Source organism: Tenrec ecaudatus, chromosome 2, assembly GCF_050624435.1.
Source record: "Tenrec ecaudatus isolate mTenEca1 chromosome 2, mTenEca1.hap1, whole genome shotgun sequence".
Classification (NCBI taxonomy): domain Eukaryota; kingdom Metazoa; phylum Chordata; class Mammalia; order Afrosoricida; family Tenrecidae; genus Tenrec; species Tenrec ecaudatus.
The window spans coordinates 68,701,768-68,714,651 of NC_134531.1; the positions used below are offsets into that span (position 1 = coordinate 68,701,768).

The window sequence follows — 12,884 nt, forward strand, 5'->3', positions numbered from 1 at the left end:
TAGGACAGAGTAGAAGTGGCCTGAAAGGTTTCCATGGCTCTACCCTTTACAGAAGCAGACTGCCACATCCCATCCCTGTCCAGGTCAAGGTCAGCAATTGATCTGAGGGAGAATAATGAGGCTGTCTGCTCTTTTAAAGATGTATAGAGTACTAGTGAGCTTCAGCAGGGCCCAGGTGAGAAAGGGCTACCTGAGTCCTGGGTGAGGGTGATTCTGGATTCTTTGTGGGTCAAAAGATTTGAGATATGCTTTAGATGTTTTGTTTTTTGGGGGGTTGAGGTTTGTTTGTTTGTTTTTGGAGGCCTTGCAACTATGTTCAAAAGTGAATGTGTGGTAGAATAGAACTATGATGTCTAAAAATCTGACATATATTGAAGATGATTGCAGACTGGTGGACTTGGCTGACATCTCACTGTATGACTGCTTGTTTGGAGGCAGGCCTTTGGGATCCAAGATACTACTCCACTTTATAGCTGGGCACCATCTGCCTTCTTCACCACACTTGCTGTAGCACCCTTATCTTCAGTGATCTCTTCATGAAGGTCAATGGTGTCAGACTCTACATAGAAGTAGGCTTCATGATGTTCTGGGAAAAATTGATTGGCTTGTTGGGTCTACCATTCATTGTGATTGCATACCTCATTGTGCATTCAGATACATTTGTTGGTGGTGTTGGCATGTGTTCGGACCCATCAGTGGAACCTCAATTCAGAATTCAGATCTTGTCTTGGCAGAAAATCTTAGTCGACACTTTTTTATGATACCCAAAGAGATGGCATTGTGATTGCAAAAAATCCAAGTGATCCAAAATCAAATATCTGTAAAAGACTATTTTGGTGTGGAAGGAGACAAACTCCTTACCAGTTGTTCTTTACATTTCTTTAAAAGCCATATGTGCCAATGGGCCATGTTTGGTTAGAAGGTGATAATCTACAGAATTCCCTGATTCTAGGTACTATGGGACTGGTCTGTGTTAGTCTGGGTACTTTAGAGAAACAAATCCACAGAAACTCATGTATAAGAGAGAGTTTCATGTAAAGGTTAATGTGCATCAAGAAAATATCCCAACCCAGTGCTACCCAAGCCCACAAGTCCAACATTAGCCCATTAACCCATATGAACAACACCAATCCACAAAGTCCTCCTCCATCTCACAAAACAGAGGCAATGATGCCAACTGCAGGAGGAAAGCTGAGTCAGTGAGTGTGTAAGCATCTCAGTGCTGGCAGGGGTCTTCACATGGGTGCTCCAGAACCCAGGGCTTCATCGGGCTAGGTCCATGTGGCTTCTCCTTGGAGATGTCTTGCAGGAAGTCAGCATTTCAAGCTGAAGCAGGGAACTGCTAAGGCAGCTGCAGCCTGGTGCGACCATCACAAAGCAAGAGACCCAAGAACTAGAAAGGTGAGGCTCACTGAGCCATTTATCCCTCTGCCCTTCAATTAACCCCACATGTGTTTATTGGCCAGGTTGGCACAATAGACTAACTCATATTCCATATGGATTAATATGAGGACACATATTCTTTAATATTTGGCCTCTAATTTTTTATGTCTACAAGACAGCCCCAGTGGTCACAGATTTTCTAATGATGAGCAACTGTTTTCTCTCTTGACTTATTATTCCTGTTCAAGTGAATTTATTCTTTTCTCTAAAACCAGGTATTTAACAATAATCTAATTGCTTTTCATAAAGAAGATTTATAACCTCAGAAACTCAAAGGGGACAGTTCTATTCTGTCCTCTAGGGTTAGTGAGTCTGAACTGACTCGGTGGCAGTAGGGCTTGACGTGGGGTTCATGTTTGTTTGTTTTTAAGAAATCTCCCAATAACAGCCCCAAATGTGCTGTTCCAAGGACAACAGGGGCCCTGGTCAAAGCATGTTCATTTCCGTCATAGTTCATTTTCATTAAGCCAAGACTTTTCTCCTTCGAGTCTAATTCTGAAGGTATTGGTGGAGAAAGAGAAGGCTATGCATATGCATAAACATACTCGAGACATGGAATAAAAAGAAGCAGTACTATTTCCCCAAGAGGGAAATTAAATTCAACTAAAAAGTAAAAAAAAAAAAAAAGTGAACTTTAAACGCCATGAAAATACAGACTGCATAAGAGAGGAAATGTGAATAAGAAATGAAATATACCAGAAGGGAGAAGGTGAGCCCTGAGAAATTTGAAACTTGGTAGAAGCAGACAATAAATCAAAAGGAATTAATATTTAGATAGTTGGAAGGAAGCATGGTGAAAATGGTGCAGCTATTTGGGGCGTAAAAAAAAAATGCAGGAAGGTGAAAAAGGAATGAGAAGATCCATGACCAGTCCCTGAGAACCTCAGTTATCTGAATTGTTCTAAGATGTACTTGTTTTTGAAAAAAGAACCCTGAAAATCAGTGATTAAAAGAGAAGTGAAAAATCTAAAAAAAAAAAACATAACCAGAGGTGTGAGAACCATTGGATTAGAAATGGCCTGAGATGGGGGAAAGGGAGAGGACTTAGAAGCTCTTTCGAATCATTCATGCTATTTAAAGAAACAGCTGACAGCTGTTCTCCAAGAAGGGATGGGCTTAACTTCCAATAGGAGGGATTTAGGGTAGACGTTAGAAAATATCCTAAGTATAAGCCTTGTGAGAAAAATGTGGAAACTCCATCTCTGCAGATATTAAGAAACAATAAGGGGGACCACTGTCATTTGATACTGGCTTAAGTGCAAGTGTGGCTACCTGAACTTTCAGGTTATAGCCACCCTCACACAACCAGGATTCTGGGTTATAGTTTCTCCAATCCAATTCTTTCTTCATCAGAGTGTGATATATAGAAGCTTTTCTAAAGGTCTGTGGTATTTACCGGGATTTATCTGTCCTAAATCAGCTTCCTCAATCTGGCCATTACCCTGACCAAGATCTTTGTTCTCCTTAAAAATGATTTCAACAACCCTTCAAGGGAAAGAGCATGTCATTTCTCTGCTTCTCCCAGGCCAGCATTGTGCCTGACACATAGGTAGCGCTCGATAAATAGTCCCTGAGCAACATTCAGCTTCAAGAAGTACAGAAAATCACTATAATAAAATAAAATAAAGACCATGGAAATTCCAACAACTTCAAAGAAAACTGGATCTTTTTCTACAAAAAGTTATTTGTTAAAGTGGCTGTCCAAGTTACAACCAAGTATAAGAGGAAGGAGACCCAGGACTAAGAGGAGGGCATGGATGTGAAGCTTTAACCACTGTGAACAACTGCCTCCTTTGTCATCAGACCAAAAGAACTCAAGTTTTTGATCAAAGGTTCTACACAAGGACCTGATCAAAAGAGGGAAAATGCAAAACACAACTTCAAATCCTCCTAGACTCCAGACTTTCTGGAGCCAGATAAACCTCTGAAACTACTTGCCAGAAGATGATCTTTAAAACTTAATTGAAAAATATCCCCTGTAGTCTTCTTAAAATAGATTCCCTTAATCCAGTAGTTCTCAACATTCCTAATGCCTTGACCCTTTAATACAGCTCCTCATGTTGTGGTGACCCCCCTACCATAAAATTATTTTCATTGCTACTTCATAACTGTAACTTTGCTACTGTTATGGATCATAATGTAAATATCTGATATGCAGAATGTACTTTCATTGTTACAAATTGAACATAATTAAAGCATAGCAATTAATTACAAAAACAATATGTAATTATATATTGTGAAATATCTATTTCTAATTACAAAAAAATGAAATTTTGTCTTGAAGAATAGTGTAGCATGGGTAACAGTCTTAATATAACAACAGTAAACTACATTGCTACATTTTGCAACAGTATGCTTAAAAAGCTAACATCAGTGCGAAGGTTGAGATAGCTTCTTTCTCACCTCTAATTCTTGGGGCAGTCTTTGCAAGAGCATGATAAAGATCATCTTCCACAACACATCTACTTCTGTATTTAGACTTGATAACTAACAAGATGGAAAACCCCTGTTTCACAAAGAAATACTGTTGGATATGGAAGAAGAAGGTGCAACACGGTCTCAGAGAGAACAGGATACGACTATAAACAATTGGTCCAGAATTTTGAAACTGGCATTGTAGAGAAACCAGTTCTCACTGCATCGCTGTTAATAAGTTCAATGAACTCCTCTTGTGCTGTCTCAGGAACATCTTCAACTTTAACTATGAATGGGCTTCTGGCAAGTGCAAATGGGTGTCAGGTAGATTTGGAAAGTGCGATGAAATTTCATCTGCAAGCATGTGTAAGTGTGCTTTCACAGAAATGATCATCATATGCCTGGTTCAATGTCATGTTCCTCAAAGAAAGCAGATAAGGTAGGCAACATGTAAAGTTTATTTTCATTCAATTTTTTTCTCCAAAGCTGAAGTTTCATTTGGAATGATGGGATCTTTTCAGACAAATCAAGGTATGTTGCATTTGGTCCTTGCAGTGATAAATTTAACTCATTCAAGATGGCAAAGATGGCAACCAAGTAAGCTATTTTCTGCAGTTCACTTTATCGCTGAAAAGTGCTTCAAACTGTGGTCTTATTTTCTGATTAAAAAACATTTTGAGTTCATCGCAAAGCTCAAAAACACATTTTACAACTTTTCCTCTCTCTTGACAAAGACATGTACATATGCAAATATATATGATGATGGGAAAATAGATCTATGTGCCTATATTTATAGGTTTAGTATTAAGGTGGAGGAAGGACCTTGTGCCTCTACTCAAGCACTCCCTCAATGCATGAATACTTTCTACTATTAAATTGGCATTCTATGATGCTCACCCTCCTGACACAACCACTGAAGCCAAAGCAGGTGAACAAGCAAATGTGGCAAAGAAAGCTGATGATGCCCGGCTATCAAAAGATCTAGCATCTGGGGTCTTAAAGGCTTCAAGATAAACAAGCGGCCATCTAGCTCAGAAGCAACAAAGCCCACATGGAAGAAGCACACCAGCCTGTGCAATCACAAGGTGTCGAAGGGATCAGGTATAAGGCATCATCATCAAAAAAAATCTTACCATAGTGAATGAAGGGGGAAGTGCAGAGTGGAGACCCAAAGCCCATTTGTTGGCCACTGGAGATCCCATCACAGAGGGGGGAGGAGATGAGTCAGTTAGGGTGCGATGTCACATCGATGAAGAATACAGCTTTCCTCCAGTTCCTAAATGCTTCCTCTCCCCCCCCCCCCCCCCCACTACCATGATCCGAATTCTACCTTGCAAGTCTGGATAGAGCAGAGGATGTACACTGGTGCAGATAGAAGCTGTAGGCACAGGGAATCCAGGGCGGATGATACCTTCAGGACCAGGGGTGTGAGGGGTGATACTGAGAGGGTAGAGGGTGAGTGGGTTGGAAAGAGGGAACCAATTACAAGGATCTACATGTGACCTCCTCCCTGGAGGACGGACAACAGAAAAGGCGGTGATGGGAGACGCTGGACAGGGCAAGATAGGACAAAGTTATAATAATTTATAAATTATCAAGAGCTCATGAGGGAGGGGGGAGCAGGGAGGGAGGGGAAAAAAGAGGACTTGATGCAAAGGGCTTAAGTGGAAAGCAAATGCTTTGAAAATGATGAGGGCAAAGAATGTACAGACGTGCTTTATACAATTGATGTATGTATGGATTGTGATAAGAGTTGTATGAGTCCCTAATAAAATGTTAGAAAGAAAGAAAGAAAGAAAGAGGATTTGTAAATATAAAAAAAACTTCCTCTCGACAACCATCTCACTTCAGTGTGAAATAGCAGAGTATTATTCAGCACATCCAACTAGCTGCACAGCTGTGAAAACAGTGGACTGTTTAAAGTGCTCGCCTTTATAAAATCTACAGAACTTATGATGCTTTCCATTTCCTCCTGTAACTCTTGTGGCAGTGTCTTCATTGCTAAAATTTGCTGAAGAATCATTGGCAATTTGCTGATGAGGTCTGATGACTTTGGCGACTCGTTCAGTACCAAACGTTGAAATCCTAGCATAGCTGGAGCACCATCTGTGCAAACACCACAAACCTTTTCCTAAGAGATCTTACGCTCATTCAGAAATAAACCAACTGTGTCGAATATATCACATGAAGTAGTTGTCATTTTAAAAGGTTTGAAAGAATTCATCTTTAAAGTCTCCATCATTAATATACCTCACATAAACCAGTAACTGTGAACAATTTGCAATGTCTGTAGATTCAGCAAGCTGGATGCTAAATATTGGAAGTGGGGCAGATTTAATTTCCTGGATTATCTGATCAAGAATATCAGCAGACATGTCATCTATTCCTCTGTGGACAGTGTTGTTAGATAAAGAAATTGTACTCGATTTTGTAATAAATTCATCTCCGATCATAACTCGAACAATGTCTTTGGCCGCTGGCAACAGTAAATCCTCAGTAATGGTGTGAGGGTTCATAGTTCTGGCCATTCTGAGCACCACCAAATCTGAAGCTTCAATGGCTGCTACATTTTGTCTGTGGTACTTTCCACCAGTGTCAAGAGTGGCTTTCTTGAGTCCATCAGTTTGCTTCTAAAATAGTTGGTATCCTTGCCGGCAAAGCTTGGTTGCTTGTTATCAAAATGGCATTTTAGTTTATTTGGCTTCATAGAATAGGCTGATAGAACTTCACAACAAATGAACATTGCAGTGTCTCAATTCCTGCTGTAATTATTGAGGTAAAACTATACTGTAAAAAAATCCTTACTACGTTTTGTTTTCTTAAAGTTCTTCTCTACACAATCCATTGTTGTGGGATGGTTTGCTAATGAAAATAATATTTAGCAATAGCTTTAATAATACAAAAGATGGTACATGGCATAGTTCAGTCAATACAGTTCATTAAAGTTTCCTATGATTCACCACTCTGTCCGGTTGTTTGGGTTTTTTTACATACCTGTTACTATCACAAGGGGGCAGTATTCACATCAACCACAGCTGAATATAAAAAGACCAATCAACATCCAGATTAAGTTCTCATGGTACAGATTTTTTTGCAGTAGTTGATGATTTTAAATTTACCCAATAATTATAATTCATGAAGTGTCATTTTACCTCCAATACTGCTGGTTTCAACACAGTAGCTACTTTTAACAGAGTAGCTACTTTCAAACAGAGCAGCTGCTCTCTACACAGTAGCTGCTCTCTACATATCTGTGACTGGTCCCTATAAGTGCATTATGGTGCCAATCCTGTCACATACACCTGCATTTGGATGGCGTGTATGTGATGGGGTTGGCACGATGATGTCATCATGCTGGGTAATCATTGTGGGCATATCTGCCTGTGAGTGGACCCACCTGGAGAGGGATAGAGGAGCGGTGTATCGGTTCCTAAGACCATCAGAAATATGAGTATTCTGATGGTCTTAGGCAAACCCTGTGAAAGGGTCATCCCCAAAAGGGTCACAACCTACAGGTTGAGAACCACTGACTTAACCAATAAAAAAGGTCTGCCTTGTGCATATGTTCTCACAAGAACTATGCGTAGGGGATAAAATGGATAACAGCAACTCCAAAGATTAGATGGGAGCATTACAGAGCAGTGACTTTGTGCTAAGAAAAGGAGCGTGGAATGATTGTGCACCTCAAAGAATGTAATCAGTGTTCCTGATCTGTACATATAGAAACTGTTCAGTTGATGTGTGTTTTGTTGTGTATTTTCTGAACGACCCATTTAAAAAAAATCCTTTTTTGTTTGTTAAGACCCTTTGACTTTCATCCATGAAAAAGCCACAAAACAGAAATCCCAATCAATAATTCTATTTGAGTAGTTATTACCACCAATATTTAAGGGAGGAGAAGGTCATTGATGTATAAATAAGCCCTGCTGATACAATAGTTCAGTAATCCACTGCTAATGGAAAGGTTATCAGTTTAAATCCACCAGTGGCTACATGAAGGCAAAAATAGAAGAAATCTGACAATTGGCTGCTGTAAATATTAAAATCTATAAAAGCTTATAGGTATTATCCCAAATAGTGGATCCATGCCCTGGTGTAATCAAGTCTAATTAATAACTACTCCAAGAAAAAGAATAATGGCTATTTAGTGAACATTCAAATTATCCCATTTCCCAGTGATTATTTATACTGATTTCTTCTAACCATATTAGTCACATGTATAACTAGCAGGTGTGCTGTAACTCATAGGACACATGACAGGCTACACAAAACCATAAAGCACAGTAAATACAAAAAAACATAGTAAGTACATAAAAGAAGATTCTATAATTTATTATCATATCATCTATTTCCAACTGGAAGGGTCAATTCAACTCCAAGCAGAATTCAAATACTAATTAATATTCCAAACTCATGTTTGAGCCCTTTAAAACAGTCAAAACATACAGTGATAAATGTATAACAAAATGTATTATATTTACATGTGGCATACTGAAATCAAAATGACTGCAGTCTTGCTAATAACTCATGTAGGGCAGCTCTACTCTGTCCTATAGGGTCCTTGTGAATCTGAATTAACTCAGTGACACACAACAACATTCATATGTCAGAATTCTTACTTGCGATGGTTAATTTTATGCCATCAACTTGGCTAGGCTCTGGCATTCAGCTGTTGGGTCAGACACTAGTCTAGGTGCTGCTGTGAAGGAATTCTGTAGATGTGATTACCATTTATAATAAAATGACTGTAATAAAGATCATCCTCAATAATTTGTGTGGGTCTCATCCAATCAGCTGGTAGTCTTAAGAGCAAACAAGGTTTTTTAAAGCATTTTTTGTGAATATAAAAAATAATAAAGACAAGGCATTGCCTAAACTAGTTCTGCTGTGAGCTGCATTCAGAGAACCATAATGTTATTTCAGTCTTCTATTTTAACTTGAATCATCAGTATACTGAAAAGTAAGAAGCACTTCTAAGGTGTGCCATTGACCAGAGACCCTTGATAAAAGCACTTTGTGGATCCTAGAGAGAATAAAAAATGCAGGTGGTTTCTAAATCCCCCTCACTCCACCCCTTCTTGGGAAAAAAACACAGCCTTACACACACACAAATCCAATCTTACTATATCAGGGAACCTAACCAGACTGAAGGAGTATGCACCTGGATGGTACCAATGGTTAATACACTCCGTTACTAACCAAAAGGTTGGGAGTTTAGTCTACCCAAAGGTACCTCAGAAGAAAGACTTGATGATTGGGGTAATTATATAATTTTTATCAATTTGAGAGGATTAAGAGTGAAGGGGTGGAGTCTAGCCTGTCAATCAGGTCATAGCCAATGAGGCCTCTGTGTGGGTGTGACCTTCTCCTGTCGATTCTGGGAACTCCTGTATTCCTCCTTGGAGGTGGGAGAGGTATTGTCTCTTGGTTTACTCCCTGGGAGACATTGAAGCTGACAAAACACATATGGAACTATGCTAGAGCCCTGAGCTGGAGGAGCCACATGAAGACCCCTGCCAGCACTGAGATGCTTCTACCGCCACTGGATCCACAAGACTTCCCACCCACTGGCCTGTGATCTTCCTGCATTTGGCACCATTGCATGTGTTTCGTGAGTCTGAAGAGGACTTTATAGATTGGTATTAAGCATATGGGCTAATATCAGACTTATGAACTTGATCTGGACTGGGCTGGAATGTTTTCTTAATGTACAATCACTCTTTATATAAAGCTCTTTCTTTATGAGTGTCTATGAATTTGTTTCTCTAGTCAACCCAGACTAACACAATGATCTGCTTCTGAATTGTCAATGTGTTAGGCTGGCTTGACTAAAGAAACAAATCCAGAAACACTTGCATTTGTATAAGAAAGCTTTATTTTGAGATGTAACCCACATACAATGATGCAGAATGCAGGAAGATCACAAGATGATGGGTTCAGCATCATGTGAATCCAAGGTTGGTGGAAACATGGCAAGGCTCGGAAGCTCTTAGGGTCAGTGACCCAATCCCAACAGGCAAGAAGGCAAAGGGGAGACAAAGAAGAAGGTTTCCAGGGTCCTCCTTATGAGAAGGCCACACCCCCCAAAGGAGCACCATCAGGCTGTGACCTGATTGATAGATTGGATTCCACCCCTGCACTCTCATACATCTTCAAGTTGATATGAAATTATCAAACTGTCAGAGCCATCCATTGAAAGCCCTGTGAAACACAGTTCTACTTTGACACACATGGATCAGCTTGAGCTAAATGCCTTTTGTTTGAGGCTTATAGGCTTACAGCAGAGTAGTATGCTCCTTTGGGCATTTATTAGCAGACATGAAAGAATTTTGCAATATATCCTGCTAACTAACTCCACCGTGAGCATTTCTCACTGGTGTCACAACTTGTTAACTTACTTAAGAAACCCTCTCATTAAGAATTTTGTCTCTCAGTTCTCTGTAACCATTGGAATGGATATTATAAGCCAGAGAAGTAAAATAGAGAACATTAATTTAGACAAATATTGGACAATGCAGGAAGCATCAAAAGAAAATGGAAAGAATACAGAGACACTGGACCAGAAAGAACTGTTTGACATTCCACCATTTCAGGAGGTAGCTTATGAGCAAGAATTAAGGGTGCTGAAGGAAGAAATTCAAGCTACATTGAAAGCATTTGCCAAAAACAAGGCTCCAGTAATTAATGGAATACCAATTGAAAGGTTTCAGCAAGCTGATGAAGCACTGGAAGCACTCACTCATCTATGCCAGGAAATTTGGAAGACAGCTACTTGGTCAATTGACTGGAAGAGATCCATATTTCTACCCATTCCAAAGAAAGCTGACCCAACAGAATGCTCAAATTATAGAACAATAATACCATTGATATCATGTGCAAGTACAATTTTGCTAAAGATCATCCAACAATGGTTGCAGCAGTACATTGACAAAGATCTGCGAGAGGTTCGGGTAGATTCAGAAGATGACATGGAACAAGGGATATCATTGCTGATGTCAGATGAATCTTGGCTCAAAGCAAAGAATACCAGAAAGAAGTTTCCTGGTGTTTTATTGACTATATCAAAGCATTCAACTGTCTGTATCATAACAAAGTGTGGATCACCTTTAGAAGAATGGGAATTCCAGAACACTTCATTGTGCTCATGCAGAACCTTTACATGGATCAAGAGGTGGTTGTGCAAACAGAACAAAGGAATGCCGCATGGTTCAAATCAGGCAAGGTGTGCATCAGGCTTATATCTTTTCATCATACTTATTCAACCTGTATGCTAGAAAATAATCAGAGAATCTAGATTATATGAAAAAGATAAACAGTTGAAGTTGTAAAGGATTTTGTCTTGCTTGGATCTACAATCAATGTTCATGGAAGCAGCAGTGAAAAGATCAAAAGACAAGTTGCACTAGGTAAATATGCTGCACAAGATCTCTTTAGAGTATTGAAAAGCAAGGATGTTACTTCAAGGATTAAGGTATACCTGACCCAAACCATGGTATTTTCAATTGCTTCATATACATGGGGAAGTTGAACATTGTATAAGGAAGACTGAAGAAGAATTGATGCATTTAAATTTTGGTGCTGGAGAAGAGTATTGAAAGTATCATGAACTGCCAAAAGGACAAACTGATCTTTCTTGGAAGTATGGCCAGGGGCAAGAATAGCGAGACTTCATCTTACATACTTTGGACATGATGTCAGAAGAGACCAGTCCCTGGAGAAGGACCTCGTGTTTGGTAAAGTAAAGGGACAGCAAAACAGAAGAATCTCCTCAAGGAAATGGATTGACACAGTGAGTGCAACAATAGGTTCAATGGTAGGAACAATTGTGAGGATGGTGCAGGACCGGGCAGTGTTTTGTCCTGTTGTGCATAAGGTGACTATGGGTCAGAACTGACTTGGTAACACCTGACAACAACAATAATTTGGACATCACACCTAGGGAACCCAGGAATTAGCTGACTATTTTGCGTTGTTTCATTTTCTTTGTGCTTTAATGCAAATGACTACAAGTTATAGTACTATTGTTTTAATTCATAAATTCCTAGAACTTTGAACAGTAGGAAATACTGGCAAATGTTAATCATACATTACCCTTTCAAGGGGCAACAGTATGGGTGTATCTCTAGCACATTCCAAAGCCAGTTTGCCTCACTTATCATTCCTCTAAGAGGTATGTAGTGGCACGGCCTTGCTCAGAAGAGATTAGAGAGACTACACTACATGGGAGGCTAGTTATAAATAAAACTCAGCCACTGCAACACTGGAACTGGTCTTGATGTGAATGCCTTTAGATTGTGCTTTGGAGAGATATGCTATTTTATTGAGCCCTGAAGAGATAACAGATTTAGGTATTTGGATTTTATTAAATCCAACAACATTGAATAGTTTGGGTTTATTTAATTTTTTCCCAAGGTAAGACTTAACTGTATCACTGAGAATGTGGAACAATGTTATATACTTAAAGAAAGCTATTTGGTAGCCCTGGTTTCTAATGCAGTTGTTTTCCTTTCTTTTTTATGAAAAGATAATGGAATTTTTCTATATACTTTTTAAAAACAATTTTATTGGGACATAATCCATACCATACAATTCAATAGTCCAATCATATCAAGAAGAGTTGTACAATCACTACCACAATAAATTTCACTCAAGTAGAAAGAAAATGTTTTGGAGATGGTTCTGGCAATATATGTACAAATGTGCTTGATACAATTGATGTACGGATTGTTATAAGAGCTGTAAGAGCCCCCAACAAAATGTTTTATTAAAATTAATTAATTAATTTCAGAACATTTTCTTCCTTTATTTTTCACATTTTTATTAGCACCTATTCCACATCTCATACAATGCAGCAGTCATCATTTGACAATATCCAGAATAATTGTACAATCATTACCCCAGTCAGTTCTAGAACCAGCTATTTTCCAATGAACGTAATTGTGTGATGTTACTCAGTCTATAATTTCGTGGTGTTTAAGGTCCTTCTAGTTTTTTCCATATACAACAGCAACTAAAAAGACATTGTG

General features: G+C 39.1%; 1 pseudogene; it reads left to right on the forward strand.

Annotated features, from left to right (window-relative positions):
* Positions 1–12,884, forward strand: part of LOC142440009 (uncharacterized) — a 120,363-nt pseudogene that overhangs the window by 89,516 nt on the left and 17,963 nt on the right.